Source organism: Muntiacus reevesi, chromosome 1 (assembly GCF_963930625.1).
Source record: "Muntiacus reevesi chromosome 1, mMunRee1.1, whole genome shotgun sequence".
In the NCBI taxonomy this organism is placed as follows: domain Eukaryota; kingdom Metazoa; phylum Chordata; class Mammalia; order Artiodactyla; family Cervidae; genus Muntiacus; species Muntiacus reevesi.
Window position 1 is genome coordinate 260145748 of NC_089249.1, and position 24601 is coordinate 260170348.

Sequence of the window (24601 nt, forward strand, 5' to 3'; positions counted from 1 at the left end):
GATTCACTGCTAGATGAGAGATGAGGCTGGTAAGGGAAACTAGAGCTGGTCACTGAAGACCTTGCCAATCATATTAAATAATTGGACTTAATTTTCACAGTAGTAGTGACTGAGGAGATTTAAGCAGGTAAGTTTTTTTCTGTTTACACTTTAGAAAGATGACTCTAGCTTTAAGGTGGGAGAATGCATTAGAAAGCAGTAAGACTAGAGATGCAGAGACCAATGGGTAAGGTTTATAGGAATGTAAGAAGAGAGGATGGCAATTAGGGATAAGGCTTGTACTAATGGAGATTTTAATGGGCTGCCTTCCTAGCTCGGTTGGTAAAGAGTCTGCCTGCAGTGCAGGAGACCCAGGTTCAATTACTGGCTCAGGAAGATCCCCTGGAGAAGGAAATGGCAATCCACTCCAGTATTCTTGCCTGGAAAATCCCATGGACAGAGGAGCCTGGTGGGCTACAGTCCATGGGGTCCCAAGAGTTGGACAACTTAGCAACTAAACCACCACCACCACCAATAAAGACTTTTAAAAAAGGGTGTATATCCAAGAGATTTTTATGGACTAGAGTATACATGATGATTCCAATGTTTCTGTTTTTGAAAACTGAAAGAAGAAAAAATGATGCCATTTACTAAACTGGATAAAATTGAGGAAAGTTCAAATTTAGGAGAAAAGGAGTTGACTTGGGATTAGTGCAGTTGAGATGGTAGGCTGATTTCCTAGTTGTGAGATGTTGTGGTCTGGACACTCAGAAGAAAATTCTGGGCCAAATATACAGCTCTGGATGTCATCTGCACACAGGCGACCGCGGTATCACACAGAGGAGCAGATGAAAGGGCATAGGGTGGAGGTGGAGGTCAGGGGGGGCGCCTCGGGTGAAGCATCAGAGCACAGAGCTGCCAGGAAGCAGGTGGGCTCGAGGGAGCCTGGACCAGACCGCAATGGAGTCAGAAAAGAAGTCTGTGGTAACCGGCGGAGCGCAGTGTCACAAAACTGAGAGTAGAGATCATGGCGAGGGGAACATGGTCACCAGAATGAAAGGCAACTAAGAAAACATACTGAAAACAAGCAAATCATCGGCGACCCTGGTGAGGAGCGTTTCGGTGGAGTGAAGGGAGAAAGCAGGCTGTGGTGGGCTGAGGAGTGGACGGGGGAAGGGGTGGACAACGAGCCCAGGGAGTTCGTGAAGTCTGGCTCTGAGGAGGAGAAAGGTGGGCAGATAGGATGCATGTGAGATTAGGGGAAGTTTTCTAATTTTAGATCAAAAAGGTTTGACCATGATCAAATGCCAATAGGAAGATATAACCAGAGTGGAAGAGCTTGAAGGATACAAGAGAAAAAAAAAAAAGCCTGCGTGCATCCTAAGTTGCTTCAGTCATGTCCAACTCTGCTCCTGGAAGGACTGCCAGGCTCTTCTGTTCATGGGATTCTCCAGGCAAGAATACTGGAGTGGGTTGCCTTGTCCTCCTCCAGGGAATCTTCAAAAAAAAATAGCCTAATTAATAGCAAATATGGGGGCTTCCCAGGTGGCGCTAATGGTAAAAAAAAAAAACAACACCCACCTACCAATGCAGGAGACCCAGGTTCAGTCCCTGGTTTGGGAAGATCCCCTGGAGGAGGGCATGGCAATCCATTCCACTGTTCTTGCCTGGAGAATCCCATGGACAGAGGAGCCTGGTGGGCTACAGTCCATGGGGTTTCAAAGAGTTGGATAGGACTGAAGAGACTTGGTATGCAGCACGCACGATAGCAAACATTTGAAAAGACTGGAGGATTCAGGATCTAGAGCTCAAGGGGCAAGTTCTGCCAGAGATGCTTAGAAACTCGGGAGAGAGATCCTTTCCATTTTTTCCTAACAGAAGGGAAAAGTCAGGGGCTAGTTTTGGTGGCAAGACAGGGAGAGAGTTCTTTACAGATGGTTTCTCTTTTTAGTGCAAATTAGGGGGGCTTGGGATACCTGCTGTAGAGAAAAAGCAAAAACTTTCAAGCAATATGGTATAACAGCCACATAGCATTAATGATCCAACTGAAGTCAGATACCATGAAGTTGGTCAGTGGCTGCATTCTGCAGGGTGATCTGAGTTTGCCCAGCAGTTCCCAGCAGTTTGGAGCAGTTACAGAGGAAGTCGACTGTTAGATGTATCCTGAAAAAGCATTTGGGGCTGGTGGGTCCCTCTGCAGACAACAGGACAAGGCTAATGAGAACGCTGGCAAGTGTGATGGACAGTGGAGAAGAAAGTGAAGATGAAAGGGAACAAGTAGGTAGAAGGAACGTAGATGTCTGAAATGGAGGTTCCAGGACAATTTGATGAAACAGAGTCTGGGACTCCAAATTTCCTAGTTTGGGTGACTGGGATTTGATGATTATCAATTTATGTATAAGAAAACCAGTTTTCTTGAGACAGTCTTGGTTTATACCTGCTTTCCTGGAGTAATTGCTAAGGCACCCCATTTCACTTTCAGAAGTATCCTTGTTTGTGCAATAAATTAAATGTCTTGGTATCTATATAGAGATTACATGGAATGGGCTTGGAAGAAGGGAGATAATTAGTTTAATTATGGACATGTTGAGTTCAAGGAATTTATAGGAAATTCAGGTTAAAAGATCAAGTAGACCAAATATTTGGGCAGATACAACCTATACTCACCCATAATACATAAATCGGTACAGTACTAAATGACTTATAATGTAGTGATTATCTCAAGTGATATACTAATCTGCAGATAATAGATTAAACTCCTAGAAAATATTTGCATTGGATGCTTGAGGGCCTTTTCTTGGTATTAAAATGTGTGGTATTTGTGAGTGAAATGAAAAATATTAATCATGTGAGAAACAGTTTTAACACTGACCAATTTGTCAGTCTGGTCTAACATGTGAATGGGCCTGAGTTAAATTGTGTCATACCTCAAAGCATCACAAGGTGGCAGCACACTACACCATGATAAATAATTAACCAGGGAGAAGATTCCTATCAGATATTCTGCAGTTAGAACTTTTAAGAGTTTATAGCCACTGGACATTGTAAGTGCATGCATGTTAAGCCGCGTCGGCCGTGTCAGACTCTGTGTCACTATGCATTATGACCTGCCAGGCTCCTCTGTCCTTGGGATTCTCCTGGGAGAGGATTTCCACGGCCTCCTCCAGGGGGTCTTCTCTTCCCAGGGATTGAACCTGGGTTTCTTATGTCTCCTGCATGGGCAGGTGGGTTCTTTACCATTACTGCCACTACATTATATAAATTTTTTTAAGTGTATGCTTTTTAATTTAAAATTAATTATTTGTTTTATTATTACTGCCAATCTGAAGATGTGAAAATTAAAACGTTTTATTTTGAAATATGTACATTATATTTAAATATCTTAAACAGATTAAGACACATGATGTCCCTATTCCCTGGTGGCTCAGTGGTAAAAAAAAAAAAAAATCCACCTGTAATTCAGGAAACACGGGTTCGATCCCTGAGTGACAAAAGATCCCCTGTAGAAGAAAATGGCAACCCACTCCAGTATTCTTGCCTGGGAAATCCCATGATCAAGCCTGGTGGGCTACAAAAGTCCACAGGGTCATGAAAGAGTTGGACACACCTTAGTGAGTTAACAACAAAACAAATGATCACAGATATACATTTATGGGCATTCTTAAGACAGCTATTAGTATATACAGCTTCCCTGGTGCCTCAGACGGTAAAGAATCCACCTACAACGTGGGAGACCTGGGTTCGATCCCTGGGTCTGGGAAGATCCCCTGGAGGATGACATGGCAACCCACTCCAGTGTTCTTGCCTGGAGAATCCCTATGGACAGGGGAGTCTGGCGGGCTACTGTCCATGGGGTCGCAGAGTCGGACACAACTGAGTGACTAAGCACACACAGTATATCATACACGAGCTATAAATGCTTTATAAATTTGCATTTTGATTGGTATCTTGTAGTTAATTTTACTTACAGTATCTTTTTAATACATTTATCTCACTAGTGAATATACACTTAGTAACTTCATCCGTTGGCCTTTGGAAGGAAAGCATTCAGAAATCTCATGAAGAAATTCTTGTTTGCCATATTCTAGCTATAGCAACACAAATGGAGGTAGGTATGGTTATCTGATTTAGCCAATGGATAGCACAGGATACCTGGTTAAATTTGAATTTCAGCTAAATAGCAAATAATCTCTTTAATATAAGTATGGTACCATACAATATTTGGGACATATATATACTAAAAATTAGTCAGCTCTTTGATATATTTTACGTGGCAACCCAAGTAGGGACCAATAGGAGGGAGAAGAAATGGGGGGTGGGGAGAAAGCAAGCTGCAGAGAAATCCAGGATTCTAGGCTCCAAATCTTACCTACTATTTAGAGCTCTTCAGGACCAAGGAAAAGAATTATAAATGGACTTGAACTAGACTGCATTCTGTGGTGAACTCATTTATATGTTAAGCTAAACAACATGGGCTAGGGTTAATCAAGTACTCTGGTGAATTACCATCTACACCACACATTGATTACTGATTTTCAAACAACAAAATACGACAACATATATTTAAAGCTAGTTCAGTTTTGGACAAAATTGAATAAATAACTGCAATTCAGACATTTTGAGGTCTTACCCACATTCAGGGTTATCATTATGAAAATCTGTCATTAGAGCATGAAGGCTCGGAAATGCCATTTTAATTTCGTTTAATCAACAAACATGCCTGGCACCTTCTGTGTGCAGAGGACTGACTTAGACTGTGAGTATAAGGATTAATAAGACACTGATGTAATTCATCTCGGGAGCCGTTTATCGTTGATAAAATAAAAGTTAAAATCTTGTACAAATCATGGCAAAGTCATTCTTACCATTCCCTCCCCCCACCCCCAGCCCCGGTTTTGGTCCCTGATCAATTGTTTCTCCCTTTGTTCCTCCCTAGAATGATCTCCTTTTCTTCCATGTGATTTTTAACTACCATTTTAATACTCAAGACTTCCAAATATCTATTCCAGTGATGACTTCGCCGCTGTGCCTAAGTATGTACATTTAACTGATGTGAGTTCTTGGCTGTCCCGTGAGTACTTCCTAAATTAGATTCATGGTTTTCTCCCAGAACATTTTATTCTTCGTTTATTCCCAATCTTAGTCAATTGCAGCTCTCTTCCTGTTCTCCTCTGCCCTTCAGACATTCACACAACCCTCAACTTCTGTCCCCCATCCAATCAGAGTATCCTTACTAGATCACGTGTCTACTGTTCCATGTTCTTTCTAAACTCATTTCCTTCCTCTAGCTTCAATTGCCTTAAGTTAAAAATTTATTAAAATTATCAATTAATTTTATTTACAGTATTTTATACCAATAATTATATTTTTAAATCTGAGAAGAGTGTATGATTTTAATGACATTAAGAGATAAGAATAAGACTGATAAGGAAACACAGGCAGAGTCAGAGAATGGCCTGGGGTTGGGAGGTGTTCATGTCTGAAATACAGACACTTGGAAAAGAAGGCAGGGAAACCCCTCAAGCTTCCCACTCAGCACAGGGCTAGGCATGGATGGAAACAACTGGAGGCATTTATAGGACACGCACTGAATGTTCCGCAGAAGACTCTTGAGAGTCCCTTGAGCTGTAAGGAGATCAAACCAGACAATCCTAAAGGAAATCAACCCTGAATATTCAATGGGAGGACCGATGCTGAAGCTGGAGCTCCAATACTTTGGCCACCTGATGCGAAAAACTGACTCACTGGAAAAGACTGCAACATGAGAAGGAGGTGACAGAGGATGAGATGGCTGGATGGCATCACTGACTCAATGGACATGAGTCTTAGCAAACTCCGAGAGATAGTGAAGGACGGGGAAGCCTGGCATGCTGCAGTCCATGGGGTCACAAAGAGTCAGACACAACTCAGTGACTGAACAACAACAACACTGACCCTTAGGCATTCACATCCTCCAGCCAGGTGAATACAGCAGGTCAAAGATCACATTCCTCTAGAAGGCAGGGAAGAAGGGGAGGGAAACCAAGTCTTTCAACCTGGGTCAATAGTCCTAACAATTTAAAAAGTGATGAACACATCTTTTTAAGACCAGCCCAGTATCTTACAGGAGCATCAGTGGTGGCATAATCAAAGGAGTATAATCAAGGAAAACATAAATAAATCTGTAACAACTAATAACATGACTACCCTTATGCCCTATATCAACTATAAAATGCTGCTGCTGCTAAGTCGCTTCAGTTGTGTCCGACTCTGTGTGACCCCATCCCTGGGATTCTCCAGGCAAGAACATTGGAGTAGGTTGCCATTTCCTTCTCCAATGCATGAAAGTGAAAGTGAACTCACTCAGTCGTATCCAACTCCTAGTGACCCCATGGACTGCAGCCTACCAGGCTCCTCCATCCATGGGATTTTCCAGGCAAGAGTACTTGAGTGGGGTGCCATTGCCTTCTCTGAACTATAAAATGGGAAATATTTAAACAAATGATTCTGATTGGTGTTACTTTTAAAAAGCCAAAGCAAATTTTCAGTTTATTTCCAATTACTTTTCCAGAACCTATAATCAGCATTGATGTTGAAATTTCTCAAAACCCATTGGAAAGTATCTGAGCACACATTTCAGAAGGATGCTGGCTTTGATCCATTTTGTCAACATAATGGCTAATCCCTGTCCTTGTCTTATAGCCGATCCCGGTCTTCCTCCTTCAGTACTTTGACTCAGAGGAATTCTGGACGACATATGTGGATTCTCAAGGCTCTGTCTCTGTATTTGGGATGACAGAAGGGCTCAAACAACAGAACATGAGAACATAGGTGTTTTACCTGTCCAGAGGCAGCCACCCAAGCATGCTATTAAAGGGCTGAGAGGACTCAAGCAGAGAGAACAGGAAGGTTCAAAAGGAGGGGTCATGATGCTCCTTGCGCCGGGGGAGGGGAGCTTGTGTCCGGGCAAAGCACAGAGGGGAGGGTGGAAGGACAGGTTGATCAGGCCAGGGGTTAACTGGACCCAAGATCCTGTGTGTTTCTAGAAACAGGCCTTGGGCCAGTCTCTCTGGCCTCACATCTGGAATGGGGATAACAGAGATTGAAGACCGTGGAGGCCTAAATCGGCTTAATTACACACTGTGGTGTGAGGATGGGAAGGCCCCCAGATGCTTGAAATTCTTTCCACAGAAAACAAAACATTTACTTTACAGAGATAAAAGGCTTGAAATGTAAATGCATGAGTGAAACTCATTCACACTTGGTTGTAATCAGTCAGTCAAGAAATCAATAAACAGAGAAGTATCAGATTCCCTGGGGGTGGGGGGCAGAGAGGAAGGGTCTAAGTTTAGGAGGTAGCGGCCCGGTGGAAAGTTAGGATCAGTGCCAAGGAAAGAGACCGAGGAGACTAGGAAGGCCAACTTCACCTACTTGGCACATTTTACTTGTGATTCATGAGGTTTGTCCATCTGTCTTCTCCACCGGCTTGTGAACTCCTTGAGCTAATGACTCTGTAGCACCCAGCATTGAGCCTGGTGCAAACGGTAGGCACTAAATCATTCTGGGCTCATGCTGAATTTTAGTTCCAAACTGGTGGACAGCAACTGTGTGCAAATGAACTTTTGCTTTTCCTGCCCATCCAAAGAGACAGATTATTGGAACCCTTACTCTCCTGGGGTTCTGGGGTGTCAGAGCCGCCTTCTCAGGCCCATCTGTGCCCACACAACCAAGAAACAAAGCTCTCCCTCACTCAGCTGGGAGATGGCAAACGAGGGAAAATGATTTTAAAGATGCCTGCTCAAAATTCTCCTAATAATGAAAACTATGAGGCATTTTGGTTGCTTCTGTTGCTCAAAATATACATCAAGATCTTGCAGTGTTTTCTATTCATTATCCTCAGTGTGGACTTCCTGATTTTTTTTTAGTATCAATTTTCATGGTATAGATGGAGTGAAGAGGCTACCACGTGGAGCTAGCAACGTGCCTGGCAAATAGCAAGGGTTCAATAAATTTTTGTTGAATGAACAAATGAATGCATGAATGATCGATTGGGGGTGATCCCCGAATTTCAAACAATTGAGTCAAAAATGAGGAAAATCCACATCAAGTAGGTGGAGACTAAGCTGAAACATTATGCATAAAACATTGTGAAAAGCTGAGGAAAATCTAGATTTACCATACAAATACTTGAATGTCATTAGCTTAATTGGATTTTATTTAATACAGTAAATGGAACTGGAATATAGAGACTAGACTATAGGAACAAATCAAGTCAATTTTGCTCTCTTTGGGTTAAGCGAGGTTGAATAAAATCGGAAATTTCTGTTGCCCCTGCAAGGCTGAGACCTAGTAATTTTTCTAAGTTATTTGGAAAATTCTGAGTTTGTTTTGTTTGTTTTTGTTTTGCTTTGCTTTACAAATAACCTCCTGGCCTTCTAGCAATACCCCCATCTCAGATATCACTCCCCTATCTAGCTATAAAACAATTAATAGAAGCTCAAAATATTTGAGCAACATTTGCTATTTTAAACAAATCCTGGTTTTAGTCTGAACATAGTTAAGGTCTCCATTACTGGAAAAAGCCATTATGTGGAGCCACTGTGGTTCAGCCAAGAACCCTGTAGTATTAGCACATTTCAGAAAGCGTGGCTGATTCTCTCTTGTAGTTTGTTCTTATCTAGTATCAGGTCACCTGAAATCATTAAAACTTCTTGTAACAGTTTTCCAATCCTTGACTAAACTTCCACTTTAAGGACCTCTGACTTTTTCGGTCTTAGAGAAGAAAATGGCAATCTCTCACTAGAATAAGCCTATGATTCATGCTAAATCATAAGGATGATCAGATGAAATTGTTAACAGAATGCTGTGTTTCTGGTGGATAATAACTCATTGGACATAAAAATTAAGATAATATGCTTTATTTTACATGATTGTTGATGTTGATTCCAGCCATTACCTCCAATCAAGTCAGGCTATAATTTTGTGGCATTAATGAAGACAGACTTAATGAGCAGCTCTCCTTTCACAGTGTAGGTCTCACTGCTGTACACAAAACCAAAGTCCGCTAAACAGGAAACTTCCATTCCACACCAGCAGGCCTAACTCGATTTGTGGATTACACCTCCAGAGCTCAGCAAGCAACAAATTAATCATTTTTTTTCCCCAACTGAGGCATTTTTTCCCTTCCAATCTGAATTTCAGAACTTGTCTTGATTAATGCTGATGTGCTGAACACTGTTGCCATTAAGTCATAGATCTTGCAAAGAGCCAGTTGGAGTAATAATTCATCTATCTCCTGGAGCAAAGTTTTTCAAAAGTCTCTGTGCAATATTCTGATGGATCAAAATCCTATGATATCCTGATGCTTCTTTCCAACAGTGGCTTTCATTGTAATTGTTCTTAAAGATTTTTATCTATCATGTCAACTTAATAGAAACAATGTTCCTGCTTCAAAACTACATATGAATAACAGGTATAGATAAAATTGTTCTGCACGCTGATTATTAGTCCCTGAGAGCAATATTTTGTAAAACTTACCTCAATACCCAAAAGCAACTTTTACCCTTATCCTTTTATATTTAATGAAAGAAATATCTAAAGAATATGTGCTAGTATCTGTGTGCTAACCTCTTAAGCTAATTATTATTTATCCACTTAAAATTAGTAAATTTTCCATTTAGGAAAGTCATTCAAGGTTCCAACTCTCCCCACTCTTTTTTTAAGCTAGGTCATGACATCTCTGCAGAAGATAAATCCTGTATTAGCGAAGAGTTGCTGTTGTTCAGTTGTTAAGCTATGTCTGACTCTTTTGTGATTAGAAGTAAGTTACTGTTATCCTGAAGGAGGCAGAAAGTTGATGATGTTACCCAATAAAGAGTTTAATCAACTGTTAAGTGATGCCTTGATTTTTAAATTATACGAAAGTCACTTGCTGTATTTTCTCTTCTGAGCACCTACCCCAAAGTCTGGCCTGCAGTTGGTGTTCAATGTCAACTGAATGCAACTCAGAATTTTTTAGGAAGAGGCTGGTGAGACAGCGTTCTTCAATTTGTCCACTAGGTGGCATACAGGGATCACTCTTCCCACATGGAAGCGGCACAGACCCTCCCATTCATAGTGTAAATAAAGAGCTACATTATTAATTTATACCATAGCATCCACTCTACACCTAATATTTGTTTAACCAGCTGTTTCCTGTAATCCTCCTTAAACACTATGGATTAAAATCCTAAGAACATTCAAGTTTCCATCCCTTCCCATTTTACCCCAATAACATATCGTTACCTTTACTTAACAGACTAAATACATTTAAATATCATAGGCTAAGTACTATGGTTACTGATAATGAACACAGGAGGTCGGAAAATTAACTGGAGGCAATGGAAGACTATAATACAAAGTATTTTTAAATTTGCATTTCACTGGAATTTTAACTGGCTGTGAATACCATTATTTTTAAAATGTAATCTGGAAAATAAAATATACATGGGGCAAAAGGAAATGAAAAGAAAACCAGTATTAGGGTGTTCCAAAAAAGGGAGTTATTTCCTGAATATGCCTCTTGTTCATCTTTACAAAGACCAGGGGCTGTGCTACCTTAAGAGTCAAAGAGTTCTTCAACTACTCAGAAAATACCAACATTCCACACCCAAGATGCTAAAAGGCAGGACTGTTTAGTAGACCATCTATTCATAAAGCATCTTCGTTCGCCGAATGTATTTATCCTGGATGTGTTACCGGCTCCCAAAGGAAGGAAAAGGAAGTGAAACCACTAGGGATATAATGAATTGATTCTTCTCTGTGAAAGTATCTTCAGTTCTTCTAAATTACAGTGTCAGTCATTCCTCTGAGATTCAGGGCCTAGCGGACAATAAATGGCTCACTTTATAAGAACACCATGTTCTCCTCTTGCTTGTTTCTGATAGAAAGCCCAGGCCCACTGAACACTCCCCTTTGGAATACTGGCCCCTGGGTACTTTCTCTTTGGAGACCAGTGGTCTGGAGGTTGTTGGTTTTCTCTTGCTCATTAAGTTATGTTTAAACAGAATTAGTTCTTATCTAGTTTTCCCATTTTTAATCTGTTTCCAGTTTTGTGAAGAGATTACTAAAACATATAGTCATTCTCTTAGCTTAAAAATTAAATTATCAAGAACAGATAGCTCCAAAGTGACTGAAGACTAAGGTTTAAATAAATGCCCAACCACCTTCGGCATACTTTCTATTTTATTGAATGAAAGAAAAATTTCTATATTCATAAAAATAATGGAACTCAACTTAAGACACATCAAACTAAAAGTTATCCAAAGAGAACGACTATGATGTATTTTTAATAAAACAATACTCCCATTTTATGATTTCATTAAAATATTGAAGTTGCTGAAGTGTGTGTAAAATGATTGCAAATTTAGTACACTGAAATAATCAAATAGAAATGGTTACCAGAAACTACGTTTGTAATGAATAAATATTACATTTCACACAGAAATTAATTCTCAGGCTTTATTTCTTAAGAACCGTTAGCTTCCAAGAAGCCAGCCAGTATGTTTGATTTTATGACATCACACTGGAACGTGTACAGGAACACTTTCCATCCTAAAAACTCCCAAAGTACTGGCCACTTTGTGTATTTTTCCAGGGATAAATGAAAATAAAATAACTTATTTTCAAAATAATAAACCATCTTATTTGGAACACAACAGTCATAGTCAATGGAAGAAAACAACTTCATTTCAACCCCAGAGAGTTCAGATTTACTTAGGATGGTAAACAGTCTCACACAAATCATTCATTTAAGCAACTTTTAAAAGTAACCTTACCAACCATGACTTAAAAGGATTTTTTTCAGTGTATTAAAATTGCCCACCACCATCATTCTATATACAAAAAGCACCATAGTTCTGTGATCTTAATTTCACAATTAAGTTGAGAAGCCTGAACCAAAATCGGTAACATCTCAAAGACTGTCACTCTAACAGGTATTACCTATGTGATTACAATAACTTTCTTTTTCACATGAACTTACATAGTTTCTAAAGAAAACTCATAAATCTGGAATGGATATTGCCAGTCCTCAGCGTTTCCTTCAGCCTATACTATCCTTTTTTTCAGGTGTTATAAAAATGCTTGTTAAAATACAGATGGAAAAACTGCTACTTGGAAACCATGCATCCACCAGATTTATAGTAGCATCAGCAAAATCCGGGATGCTGGACTTCATCCTCATCCCAGTCTAGACTGAACTTGTTTACTGCAGAACAGTATTTTATCTGACAATAAGAGACTTAAAAAAAAAAAAAAGTTGAGATACCATGTCAAACTCAAAAGAAAATTAAAACAAGAAAAGTTATTTTAATGTATACATATATCATGATATGTATGCCCTCTGAAATCTTAAAGGAATCAAGGCTTAACCCAAAGAGTAAAAAAATATATATGGGATTTTTACCTTGTCCTAAAATCCAGAAGTTCAGATGCTCTCAAGTCCTGCTGAAGTTGGAGCCTGGAGATCAAGTGAAGCCAGGGCTCTTTCCCCTCACCTTAAGTTTGTCTCTGGGCAAGTGTGTGTGCGTGTGTGAGTGTGTGTGTGTGTGTGCGTGTGCCGCGCAGAATGTCTCTTTGTGGCGCTGGATGGCAGAGGTCCTGCTCCTGGGAAGAAGGAGGCACTTTCTCACCAAGAGCAGAAGAAAAGCAAGGCAGCGTCACCAGGAAAGTTCTCCTCCCAGATCCCCTAATTACAGCCTAACGTGCGCTTCATGCAAACTTCAGAGAGGAAGGGAGGGGCAGCTCTATGCCCAGACCTTGTGGAACAGCAGCCTCTTAGATGACTTTCCCTCTGCTCGGATCCCCGAGTTACCCGCTCAGGGGTTCAGGCAAAGCGCGAGCTACAGCCACAAGCCCCCACCACGGCACACCTCGTGGGTCTGTCCAGAGGGGATGGGGCAAGGGACTGTGGAACGATTGGGGGGCAGCGGGGGTGAGGCAGACAAGCCAGGACAGTGAGTCTTCACTTTGTTTCTTAGCCTCTGCTTAAAATGAAGATCCAAAAGTAGCACAGGTCGTCGCTTTCCCGGCTCCCTTTCCCCAAGGTATATCCAGGGTAATCAGGTAGAAAGGTAATTATGACCACAGCGGGAAAAGCTTCCAAAATGTAAGGGGCCGTTTCACCCACACTGCCAGAATATGCTTTCTTGTTTACAGGACGCAATATTGATACTGAGTTTGATTCTCCTTTAACAAACAACTGCTATTGTATACTTGGATAACAAAGCTCAAAGAACCTGGGTTTATTTATAGAGTGAAGAATGCGAGGGGCAGACAGGATGGGTGGAGTTGGCTTATGGATCCATACCCAGGATTAGAACCAGATGGGTACAGAGCGCGCGCGCACACATGGAGACAGGCGCGCGCGCGCGCGCAAGCACCCCTAAAATAACCGCTGGGGAAGATGCTAGGACACGCGGGAAAACGCCTCCTGAACAAACAGACATTTATTTATAACTTTTGGGACAGTATATAGGTCCATTGATTCCCGCCTTGAGTAACCAAGGGTTTTGGAGAGGAAACGGCTTCATATTTCAATAACAGAGCCACCTTTGATGGAGCCTAGGAGAGGGGAAAAAAGAAACACACCGCAGGAAGCAAACGGCTGTTGCAGCCGCCGGGAGGAGGGAGCGGGGCTGGCCCGGGGATGAGGACAAGCAAACAAGCCCGAGAGGCCGCTGGCCAGGGAGGAGGCGAGACGCAGGCCATTTCGCTTGAGAGCTTGGGGTGCCAGGGCACCCGGGGCGCTGGGCGCTCGGAGGCGTCCTGGAATCGCGGCTGCGCGCCCCTCTCTCGCCCGCGGGCTTAGGAGGCGCAGGCGGAGCTGCGGGCTCTTCACGACCGCTGGCGCTCAACGGGTGCAAGGAAGGGCAGAGGGTCTGGAGAGCCCGAGGACTGATGGAGCAGAGGGATTGGTGGGGCGGGGGAATTGGGGCGAGATAAGCCAGTGAGATGGGGGCATCGACGGGACAGGGCTCAGGTGAGCCACGGGGACCAGTGGCAGGGACGCCCGTGGAGTTGGCGCGGCGGGGGCACAGGGCGCGAGCAGGGCATCGCGCGCTGTCGGAGCCGCTCCAGAGGCGGCGAGCGGCGCTATTGTCTTGGAGATAAACCCTAAGCCGGGTTGGCTGCTTCCTCTTACAAGAGAGGCGGGAAAGAGGTCTTAAAAAGAAGATAATAAGGCTTCGTTCCAGCTTTTCCCCCTCGCTGTATTTCACCGGTTCCTGCCCCCAGGTTCACCCTTGCCATTCGGGTCTTCGGGTAAATTAATATGTGCCTCTTGGAAAGATTTTATTCCGCAGCCAAACTAAACACCCAGAAAGCCTCATAAAGGAAGACTAGTTATATTCGCCACGAAATAATTAAAAACGAGTCCTCCAACAGACAACTCAACACCTTTCTTGTCATTTCAAAACCTGGGCATGGGCGCCCCCTTTTCAATTCTTCTGTTGGTCCTCACCGGGAACAGGCCGCTCAGGACTTGACAATTTTATATCATTGATTTCGTGTCTATTCGAGACAGCTGTTCTGCTGTAGGTCCCACATTAACTGCCAATAAAAATAAGATACATCTCTGCCTTTCAGCTGTGGAAAGAGTTTTTATACTGTTTCTTGTAAGTGTTCAGGATGGTATGCACTTTGAGGAACATAAAGGATTTGGACTGAAAAGCAAATGTACGGCTATGAAATCATATAAATATGATTTTTGAATCATCAGTTTGAATACTGATCTTGTTCCCTCAGTTTAAACACCTAATTTCTGGGAGTTGCCTGAGCAGTAAGTCAGATCAGCTGGTTCATCCCTAGCACTTGTTCTTTATTTTGCAGTCTTTTCCATCCACATACAGGTATTCCAGCACAGCATTAAGAGAACGTAATGCGTTCTCTTCAGAAATTGCTTATCAGCTACCGAAAAACCACCCATTATGCAATTTAGTCACTCCACAGTGAGTTAGAATTTTGTCTTTTTTCAGTTTCAGGCAAAACCCTACCACCTGAGCTAGGCTTTCAGAGTTATCTCATCAATCCTTCCCCATCCCTACCTCCTACCGCCTCAGATAGGCTAGTTACTAGTGTGGTCAGTAAGATGGCTATTCTTCTGCTTTCTGTGCATCCCCTGCTGGACTAGCTCTTTACTTAAACCCTACTCACTTGAGAAATCCTCCTACAAATTTGCCTCTAGCTCCAGCAGGTGATTGTTCTAATCTTTGGATCAGAACATCTCCACCAGGAGAGCTTATTAAAGGGGTAGTGAGGGGTAGTGTCTCTGCTGGTTTCCCTGGTAACTAATGAGCCAACCTGATTTCAATTCCTCCTATAAAACTAGTGACCTCCCCTTCCCTCCCCCGATCTTGGAGTGAAGACCATCCCCATGTCCTGCCTGCTGTCTGCTGCAACCCAGGACCTTGCTTCTGACATGTAAGATTCTCTCTCCCCAGCCATTAAACTGCTGATATCTCTGGCGCTGACTCCAGGCTCTTGTTTAGGTCAAGGCTTGGCATGGACAAGACTTGTAGGCCTGTGGGGTGCAAACCCAAACTAGCTCTTGTTAAAAGATGCCCCGTACAGCGTTTTTAATGGCAAGTACTTAAACTTGTTGAGTTGTTGTTTAGTCGCTAGGACATGTCTGACTCTTTGCGACTCCATGGACTGTAGCCCACCAGGTTCCTCTGTCCATGGGATTCTCCAGGTAAGAATACTGGAGTGGGTTGCCATTTCTTCCTCTGGGGGATCTTCCCAACCCAGGGATTGAACCTGCGTCTCCTGCATTGCAGGAAGATTCTTTACCACTAAGCCACCAGGAAGCCTAGAAAAATATTAGGAGATCCAAATGCCTTTTCAAGGAAACTCATACCAAACTTACTGTGTGTGAAGATTCTTTCTAATTATTAACATCAATAATTCATGTGGGAATGTTACCAAATCCTCATTTATGTGCCCCATGCATGATGAGGCCAAAAAACACTGGGGTTTGGAGCAGAGAAGGTTTTGTTGCAGGGCCAAGCCAGGAGAATAGGCGGCTCATGTTCAAAACCCCCAAAGTCCCTGATGGTTTTCAGGGAGAAGTTTTTATAGGCAAAATTTGGAGTGGGGGCTGCAAGCTGTGTGACTTTTTGCTGATTGGTTGGTGGTGAGGTGACAGGGCTTTGCTTCCTGACATCTGGTGGTCTCCCTAAAGTTCACATCCTCTGCCTTGCTGAAGACCTTAGTTCCTGAAGAAGAACTCAAAGACAATGCTATGCATATTGCTTGGGGGCTTGGGAACTGGGTCTCAGCACTACTGCTTCTTGACTCTTCCTCCCTAGTTTCTGCATTCCCTCATTCCCTGATTAGCTATTGTTTGAATCTGCCCTTTGAAACCCGGGTAAGATCCTGGAGGCTAAATGAAACCTATTTCCTACAAACAAACAAGAAACTGGGGACAGGAAAGGATTTGTACCGAGGAGGACCCGCCCCACCACAGAATTCAGAAACATGTCTTTCATGGCATAATGAGGTGTTTTGTTTATGTTTGGAAGATAAGGAGATCAACATCTTAAATTACAAGGAAAAAGCCAAATATCTTCTTCAACATTAATTTTTAAAATGGCTTATGTGCTTAAAATTCATGTGAAGTTTTACCTTAAATTGCCTGGCTAAGTGCTCAAGATACAGTCTAGAAATTCAAGTGGAAAATCCAAGTTCTGGAAAAGTAAATACCAATTTAGAGCTAATGGATATTGAAAAGACCTTGTTTAGCATAAAGCAAAAGTATTTTTTTAAGAATGAAAAATAGGTCAGAATAGTGTTAATAAAATCTAACTTTGCATTATTTTACTAATTGTAAGACAATTGGGTTGAACTAGATACAATCGAATATTCAACCATTTTTGACCTACCAAAAAAGGCAATTCATCTTGTTTAACCTAGTGCAAACTTAAATATGTGCATAGTATAAACATAGCAGGAACATTTTCAACATTTAAAATGTATCGATATAAAATATCATGAATCTTTAATATGTGATAAATTTGCAAGTAGAGCGGTATTCCTCCTGGCATATTATACTTCTAATGAAATATACATTTATATTCAAATGGAGATTATCTAAATTCATCTCCTTTTCAAACTCTGAAAGAGGCTGCTCTATTATCTACTGAATTTCAGAGAACTTCTTCTCAGTGAATTTGTGTTTCCTGGAATTTTTGCCTTGGGCTAATATCATACCTGGCTGAACATCTGCTAGGGAAAAGGGCCCACTCTGTGGATGGGGGTGGGGAGGAAAGCTGCTTGACCTTTCCTGTCTGAGGGCTCAGAACTTCATTAAAGCATCTCTTGGGATTGTGGGATAACCATGAGAAGGATATCATTTGTAATTAAGTCCTTCCCACTGGCTATATTCCTGTTGAACTCCATGATTAAGATACAAATTCAATATTTTAAATGGTCGCAAAGCATTTGATAAAAGGTTATTTGGCTTTTAATTCAATGGGTGGGATGACTTTCCAAGGGCCCACTTTTTGTACTCTCACTCTCAGAAAGTGTCCTGCGGAGGGACTCTTCAAAAGGGCAGATGAAATAATTAGGCAATAAATTGTTCAAATGTTAAGAGCGGAGCTGTTCCAGAAGCTAGTGAGGCCACATGAATATCATACCAAGTGATAAATATCCTCAGCTCCGGAGAACTTAAGTGCCTACGTGTTCTGCTGCTTGCCCGGTGGGTTGGTTTTGGCTTAACATCATATTTCTTATAATCTATATTGTTCCTTCAGCGTGTTTCTCTTGTCCTGAACACAGAAACTCTTTCATTAGTTTTTCAATACTTTGATGTCTATTTGGTTATTAACTAGGTTCTATTCATTTTGCAGTAGGGCCCAGATTTAGTCTCCTGTCCTTTATTTTGTATTGACTTAAGAAACTTCCCTCACCCACCCTCACAGTCCCATATGACTCTTTAGAGCACTCACTGGCCTATTTTATACTGTCTTGCATTTTACTTATATTTTCATGTATTTAGTTTTGTTTTTTTTTTTAAATCAGGTGTACTATAAATTCTCTGAGGGATGATATTATATCTTTGCACCTTCAGTTGCTAGCACACAGCCTTGCTGGTAGAAGGTGATCAAAAAATATTGCTGTTGTCGAAGATGACAATGTCTTTTATATTCAAGAGGGAAAAAGAAAAGCAAATGAAGAAAGCTAGTTATTGAACAAACTAGTTCAGAGTATTTTGCATCTAATAGCCAGTGGCATAAATAGTAAATCATCAGAGGTTGATTAATAATTTGTATCATTGTTACTGATCTCATAGAATTAAAGGAAACGTAATACATATTTTTCTTCCATGTTTGGTTGATGGATGAGTGTATAAAAGATAACAAAGGTTAAATATTTTACTCTTAAGAAACTAGGTTGATGTTAGTGACAAAATAAGGTTATTGTCTTAGAATTACAGTATCGGTCACGTGAATATTGATTGTTTTGCTTATTTTTATAGTTACTTTAAATTTAGTCCAATTATAAGTATCAATAAATCTAGTCTTTACTGTATTTTCTTCTTGCTCCTTTTAACCTTTAGAGAAAAGGATGTTAAAGTCTAATTGGGCTGGACTGATTTATCTACAGTTCTTAGGATAAAATGGGTGAATTAGCTAATGCATCAAGGTTGGCATAGGGCAAGACTACTTAGGAGAGACCAAAGTGTAGGGCGTTGATTATTGGGAAGTGAAGGAAAATAGTCTAGCTTTGTTGGGAAAACAGAGAAAGACAGTGATATATTGTATCAGAAACCTATGGAGAAGAATTTCAAAAGCAAATAATTGGTGAAGTGCCAAGCTTAGAGACAGTACTGACTAGAAGAGAATATTAACCTAAATACTTAGAACAGCATGCCTCTTAGTAAATTCCAAAACACTTAGTTTTGGAATAAGCATTTGGATGTTTTTAAAATTGTCTGTACTGGTCTATGCTAAACTTGATAGATAAAATCTATTTCTTTCGTAGTTATCACCAGAAATACAGAATTCTTTCTTTACATCCAACTTTTAGGCATGTACTAGGCAATATTTAAACTAACTAATATATCTAGCAATATCTATATTTACATGCATCTATCATATGTATAACCTTTTTTTTTTTTTTTTCATTAAAGTCATTGGAAAGCTCACTTGTAGTTTATTTTAAGCAGCAAGGAAGTAAAAGGATTTTGGAGGGAGCCTTTGAACCACACATGTGGAAATAGCCTTACATGTATTTATCTTAAACTTCCTTTCACAGACTAGCTCAGCCAATTGATTCTACTGTAAATAGGAAATCTGCACTTCTTCCTCAACCACAATCTAGTTGTTCCAACATATGGCTAAATTAAGGCATGAAAGGTTAAATTGGAAGGAAGACGCTTATGAGTAAACAAAGAAAAGAAAAAGAGGAGATATTTCTCCGTTTTGGGTCTAACTGACACTTCCTCTAGACTTGTTGCTGAAAGCACCACAATTCCTCACTAATTCTGCCCTGATGTCAACTCAAGAATATTCTCCTGCTGGTCAAATGCCTGGGATTGAATCTCTTTTGAGCTTAAAGGCCGGTAACCTTGGAATATGCAAAATTCTGAAAATTTGCAAAGTTGAGGAGATTGTAATTTCAGCTTGTACGTGGAAAAAATGTCAATAGCTTTAGTATCTGGTGATCCCCAGGAATTTTTTCTCTATTAGTGTTCTCTATTCCAAACTCTCCTGCCCCTTCCAAAAACACTTAAATAGAAAGTATTTAGAGTGAATAGTAAGCTGAAATGATTTAATTCAATCCTTTACTTTCTGAAACCAGGTCTTCTGAGATTCACGAGTTGTCCCATAGTTACCTCTTACCCTGAGATAGGTCTGTGAATTGTCACAGCCACCATTTCTGCAAATCGGAGTAGTACTTAGGATGCAGTTATGATTAATGTACTTCTCCTAGAGCATAGCTAAGAATTAATTATTTTTTCCTCTCCATTTATTACCTTATATCTCTTATGGAACTTTGCACAGTTCAACTCATTAGTTAGGTATATATCTATCTCATTATACTGTGAGCACATTGCTTGTTCATGTCTAATTCATTCTTAAATCTTCCAGTGTTGCCTCCCACCCTACCTCCAGCTCAGAGCCTTGTACATGGAAGCATAGAGAAAAGCTTGCTGAATTGAACCACAATCAAAACCACAGAGAAAGCGTGTTAGCAGGGAGAAATCAGAAAGTGATTTCTAGCCCAACATTTCAGGTTTATCTTTCATAAAAAAAAAAAAAAAAAAAGCCACACATTTTGATTTAAAACCCGACTGGACTCATTTTTATGCCCTTTATTTCTTAGTTTCTGTCTTCAGCGTCTTAGTTCCTCGCCACACAAATGCTTGATCTTTTCTGCTAGTTGGAAATTACCATGTCAGGAGTCTGACTCTGGAGGAAGTCTGAAATGTTTCTCACACCTGTAACCTCTTTTTCATTTTAAGTGTCCCTATCTTATTTGATCTTTACTCTTGTAGTAGCATCCTGGTGGCTTCTTTGACCCTGCTCTCCTTTGCTGGCGTCCATTCCTCCATGCCTATAATGCTACTTTCTTCTGTCAGAACTGTGAACATAGCACTTCTTTTGTCAAAAACTTTTTGATGAGGCTGGCTGGATAGCTGAGCTCTAAAAAACCTAAGATGTGTATTTAGTTTTGTGACCTATACGTTAAAATCTAGACTGCTTTACTTTGCTTGGCCTGAGAGTGGCATTCTTAACTCTGAATTAATTGCTTTGTTTGGAGGCTCTAGAAACTACCATGGGTCAAGCTGAGTAAATATAGCTGTTCATCAGATGCTGGCAACTCCTAAAATATAATTTTTTATTGCTAAATTACCTTGCATGAATGTTTCTTAAATAGATGTCTGCTGAATCGGATTTTGGACTCCAATTTCATAGACAGTCACTATGCTCCATTTCTGTAAATCTAGGCTCATAAAATAATAGACAAATATTTGTAGAGCAAAAAATTTACTTGATAATTTTGTATTATGATTTAATCACTTTGTGGATTTTTCTTGTGGATAAAAGGCTTTGTGTTATTTGAGTACTACTTATTATGTGAGTACTACTATTAGAATTGTGTGCAAAGAGTTTAGAAGCCCTCTCCCTCAACTGGAATATTTATAAAAAATGAATAAGCTAAAAACCATGTGCATTGCCCTCTTGAGACGATTTCTCTTAAAAAGATAATTTTTTAGAGCAGTTTTAGATTGAAAGCAAAATTGAGAGGAAGGTATAGAGATTTTCCAGATACCCCTCCTCTCACATCTATGGCCTCCTCCACTGTCCACATCTCCCTATCAGAGTGGGATATTTATTATGTGATGAACCTACATTGACACAGTCTTATCGTCCAAAGTCCATAACTTATATTAGGGATCACGCTTGGTGTTGTATATTTTATGGATTTGGACAAATATATAATGACATATCTGCCATTTCAGTAGAATAGAATATTTTCACTGCCCTAAAAATCCTCTGTGTTCCACTTATTCATACCTCCTTCTATCTAACCCCTGGCAACCGCTGACTGAGTTTCCATTTTTAATGCCTCTAGATAATTTAAGAAGCTAACAGTGAACTTCTGTGGGATCCTATACAGAGTGAAAATTTACAGTCCTACAAGCCACTTAAAAAACACAAATTAGGGAGCTTTAAATACATGTTACTTATTTCAAAATATGTCCTAATACTGTCTAATTATGGAAGGGGAGAAATAAAAGCTTTGAAGTAAAATAATTCAGTGCATCAGGAATATATTCCTGGCTCTTCAATGAGAGTGAAGCTTCATTTCTGCCTAGTAGAATGTCATGCAGGCTGCCTTACTACTAACTCACTTTTGATCTTTATGAATGGTAATATTTTCTATTTGTAATTTTGCTATTAAAAGTCATGAATTATGTTTTAGTCAACTGTACAACTTAAAGAGAAGTTAGGGTTCATAGCATTGTTTTCATTTCAATGTAAAATGCGTGTCATTTGTGACTATCCTTTTAAAAGTGAACTCTGAAAATGACTTCTTTCTACCACCATTTTTTTGAGTAATTAAGCTTGAAGCATGTTTTGTCTCACTGATCCTTCAAAGTTCTGGCTGTCAAAAGTTATATCATTTCCTTAGAGTTTAGAAGATAAAAGCACTCTTAAATAATAAAATACTTAATTTTAATGCCTGAAATCCTACTGTATGCTGATATCTCAAAGAATAAGAAAATTATCCTTATGGTTGTAACATACATTCTTTGCTTGACCTCTAGGAACGGAGTAATTTGAAGCAATTCATGTTTGTTGCTTTGATGGCATGACTACTTTAGTTAAAGTTTTGTTGTTTTTATTCCAAAGTGAAATAGATTTTACTCCAAACCATGGAATAGGAAATCATAGTTAATTGATCAACGAAACAAAATACCTATAGGACTTCCCTAGTGTCCAGGGGTTAGGACTCTGTGCTTCTACTGCAGGGGGGCAAAGGTTTGATTCCTGGTCTGGGAGCTAGATCCTACATGCCATGGCCAAAAAAATTAATAACAATAATTGTTCTTAATGCTTTAAACATTCTAGTTTGCATTATATCAAAATAGTCATCATGAATTGTTCGGGCTATTTTCATTTTTTTCAGTCATCATGTAGACAGTGGAAGTAGTCATTAATAGAATAAAAGCTTATATACATGTACGCTTTTATTCTGTGGTGGGAACTAGAGAAGGGCTCATTACAGTAACTCTATAGTTTTGAGGTCACATGCTTAATCTGGACTTGTGCTTTATATATTGGCAAAATGATTGTCCGTAAAGGTCTTTGCATTCTCCTGTCTAATACAACACCTGTTCTGTCAGGGAAAGGTGTATAATTATGAATCCTTGGTCGGAAAAATTCTAATTGGGCAGTTAATTTTGGCAATCCTAATTGCCTTGCCAGATAAATTTTTGCTTTTTTCTCAAAGACATGTTATGATTCTCTTCCTGAAAAGTGTTTACCAGCACACTCGATAAAACTGGCTATAATCACTTCTGGTTTTTATTGATACCTAAGGAATAGACCTTGGGAAAAGTAACCCATTTGATCTGCAAAATACTGAAAGACTTCTACTGAAGCTGTCTCGAAATTACAATCTCTATAAAATGACATTTTAAACTGCATTAAGCTGTTCTTATCATAGATAAAATTGCTGCCTACCAAGATCTAACCATTTTTAGAAACTGAGTGTGCTTATATATGAACAAGAAGTAGAAAAGGGTCAGAATTAAGTTCTCTTTTCCTCCCATTATTTTCTTAAGGTATTTTTTCATAGGAGAAATGATAAACTATGAAGAATGCAATAGATTTGGAAGTAATTGACATCTAAATTTTTCCTCTTAAAAAAATGTCAGCTTTAGCTTCTCTGTCATCTACACTTTACCTCATATTTTTATGACTTGTTTGGTATATGTCTTTCTTGGTAGTGTTTAAACTACCTGAGGGCAGAAAACTAAATCCATTTTATTCTCTGCTTTATCTTTAATGACTTACATGTGGTAAGTTATTGACAAATATTTAACAAGTATTTTTAAAATAGTTTATTTTAAAAGTAATAAAAATAGAAAAGAGCAAAACCTCTTTAACTAAAATTAGGTTTCATGTCCAGGGTGTCTTTAATTGAAGCTTTGAAGGACACTGACACTTGAGAGAAAAATGTTTCCCTATCCTAATTTATATATTCTCACAAATCTTCTAGATCTATTAATAAAAAATAGTATTAAATTCCTTTGGGCTGGGATGGTTCTACTTATAAACAAAGTAGGAGGCAATGTCAGTGGTATAATTTGAGGGACAGTAAGGGGTTAGGTCTCTTCAAAAATAGCTCCCACGTGGTAGCCACAGTACTTGGAACTCTATCATTGGAGTTTTTTTTTTTTTTTTTTTTTTTTTTTTTGTAGCTGTTAAAGGGTCTCTGGGAGGACCGTTTCAAATTTATTTATTCTGGTTGTGAAAACAAGATGATATTCTACCTCCTTTCTGGGGCAGGACTTGTAATTACGAATTATTGTATGAAAGGTAACAGACTTTTGATCAGTAAAATGAACATAGAGTATGTTATCATTTTGTTGAACAGGCAGAGATTTTTCCACCTGAAAATTTGAAAGAGGAAAAAAAAAATCTCTGAAAATATTGTTAAGTTAAACTTCAAGTGAAGATTAGAAGCTTCTCCTCTAAGGAGGGTAAGCAGAGATTAAATACTATCAGATACAAGATTATTTGTACAAAATTGAGGGAAAGAAAGAAAAATGACATATTCCTGGAGCATGGAAGAACCTGTGGAATATGAGCTCATCCAATGTATTGTTTATGTATTGGGATTATGGATTGAATAGGATGGTAGGGCCAGAGTTTGAGGGGCAGTGATTATTAGGACACATATAGGGATGAGGGAAGGAAGTTGCTTAGCAACTCAAAGGCAAATAGACCTTGTCAGAAAAGATGCCTTGGTTTATGGAATCACCATTTGCACATTCACTTAAGCCAGTAAATAAAGGTGGGAGATTTTACTTGTTTTACTGAAGGCTGACTGTGATATTGGGGTTTATAATAGGGTAAAAATAGTT

The 24601-nt window shown here is 39.8% G+C and overlaps 1 protein-coding gene across 1 annotated transcript in view; it reads right to left on the reverse strand.

Annotated features, from left to right (window-relative positions):
- Window positions 1-12609, reverse strand: part of HAPLN1 (hyaluronan and proteoglycan link protein 1) — a 78949-nt gene extending 66340 nt beyond the window's left edge. Inside the window, exon 1 of the mRNA XM_065936625.1 lies at window positions 12404-12609. The gene's annotated coding sequence lies outside the window, so the exon portion shown is untranslated. The remainder of the gene's footprint in view (window positions 1-12403) is intronic.
- Window positions 12610-24601: the final 11992 nt, after the last annotated feature.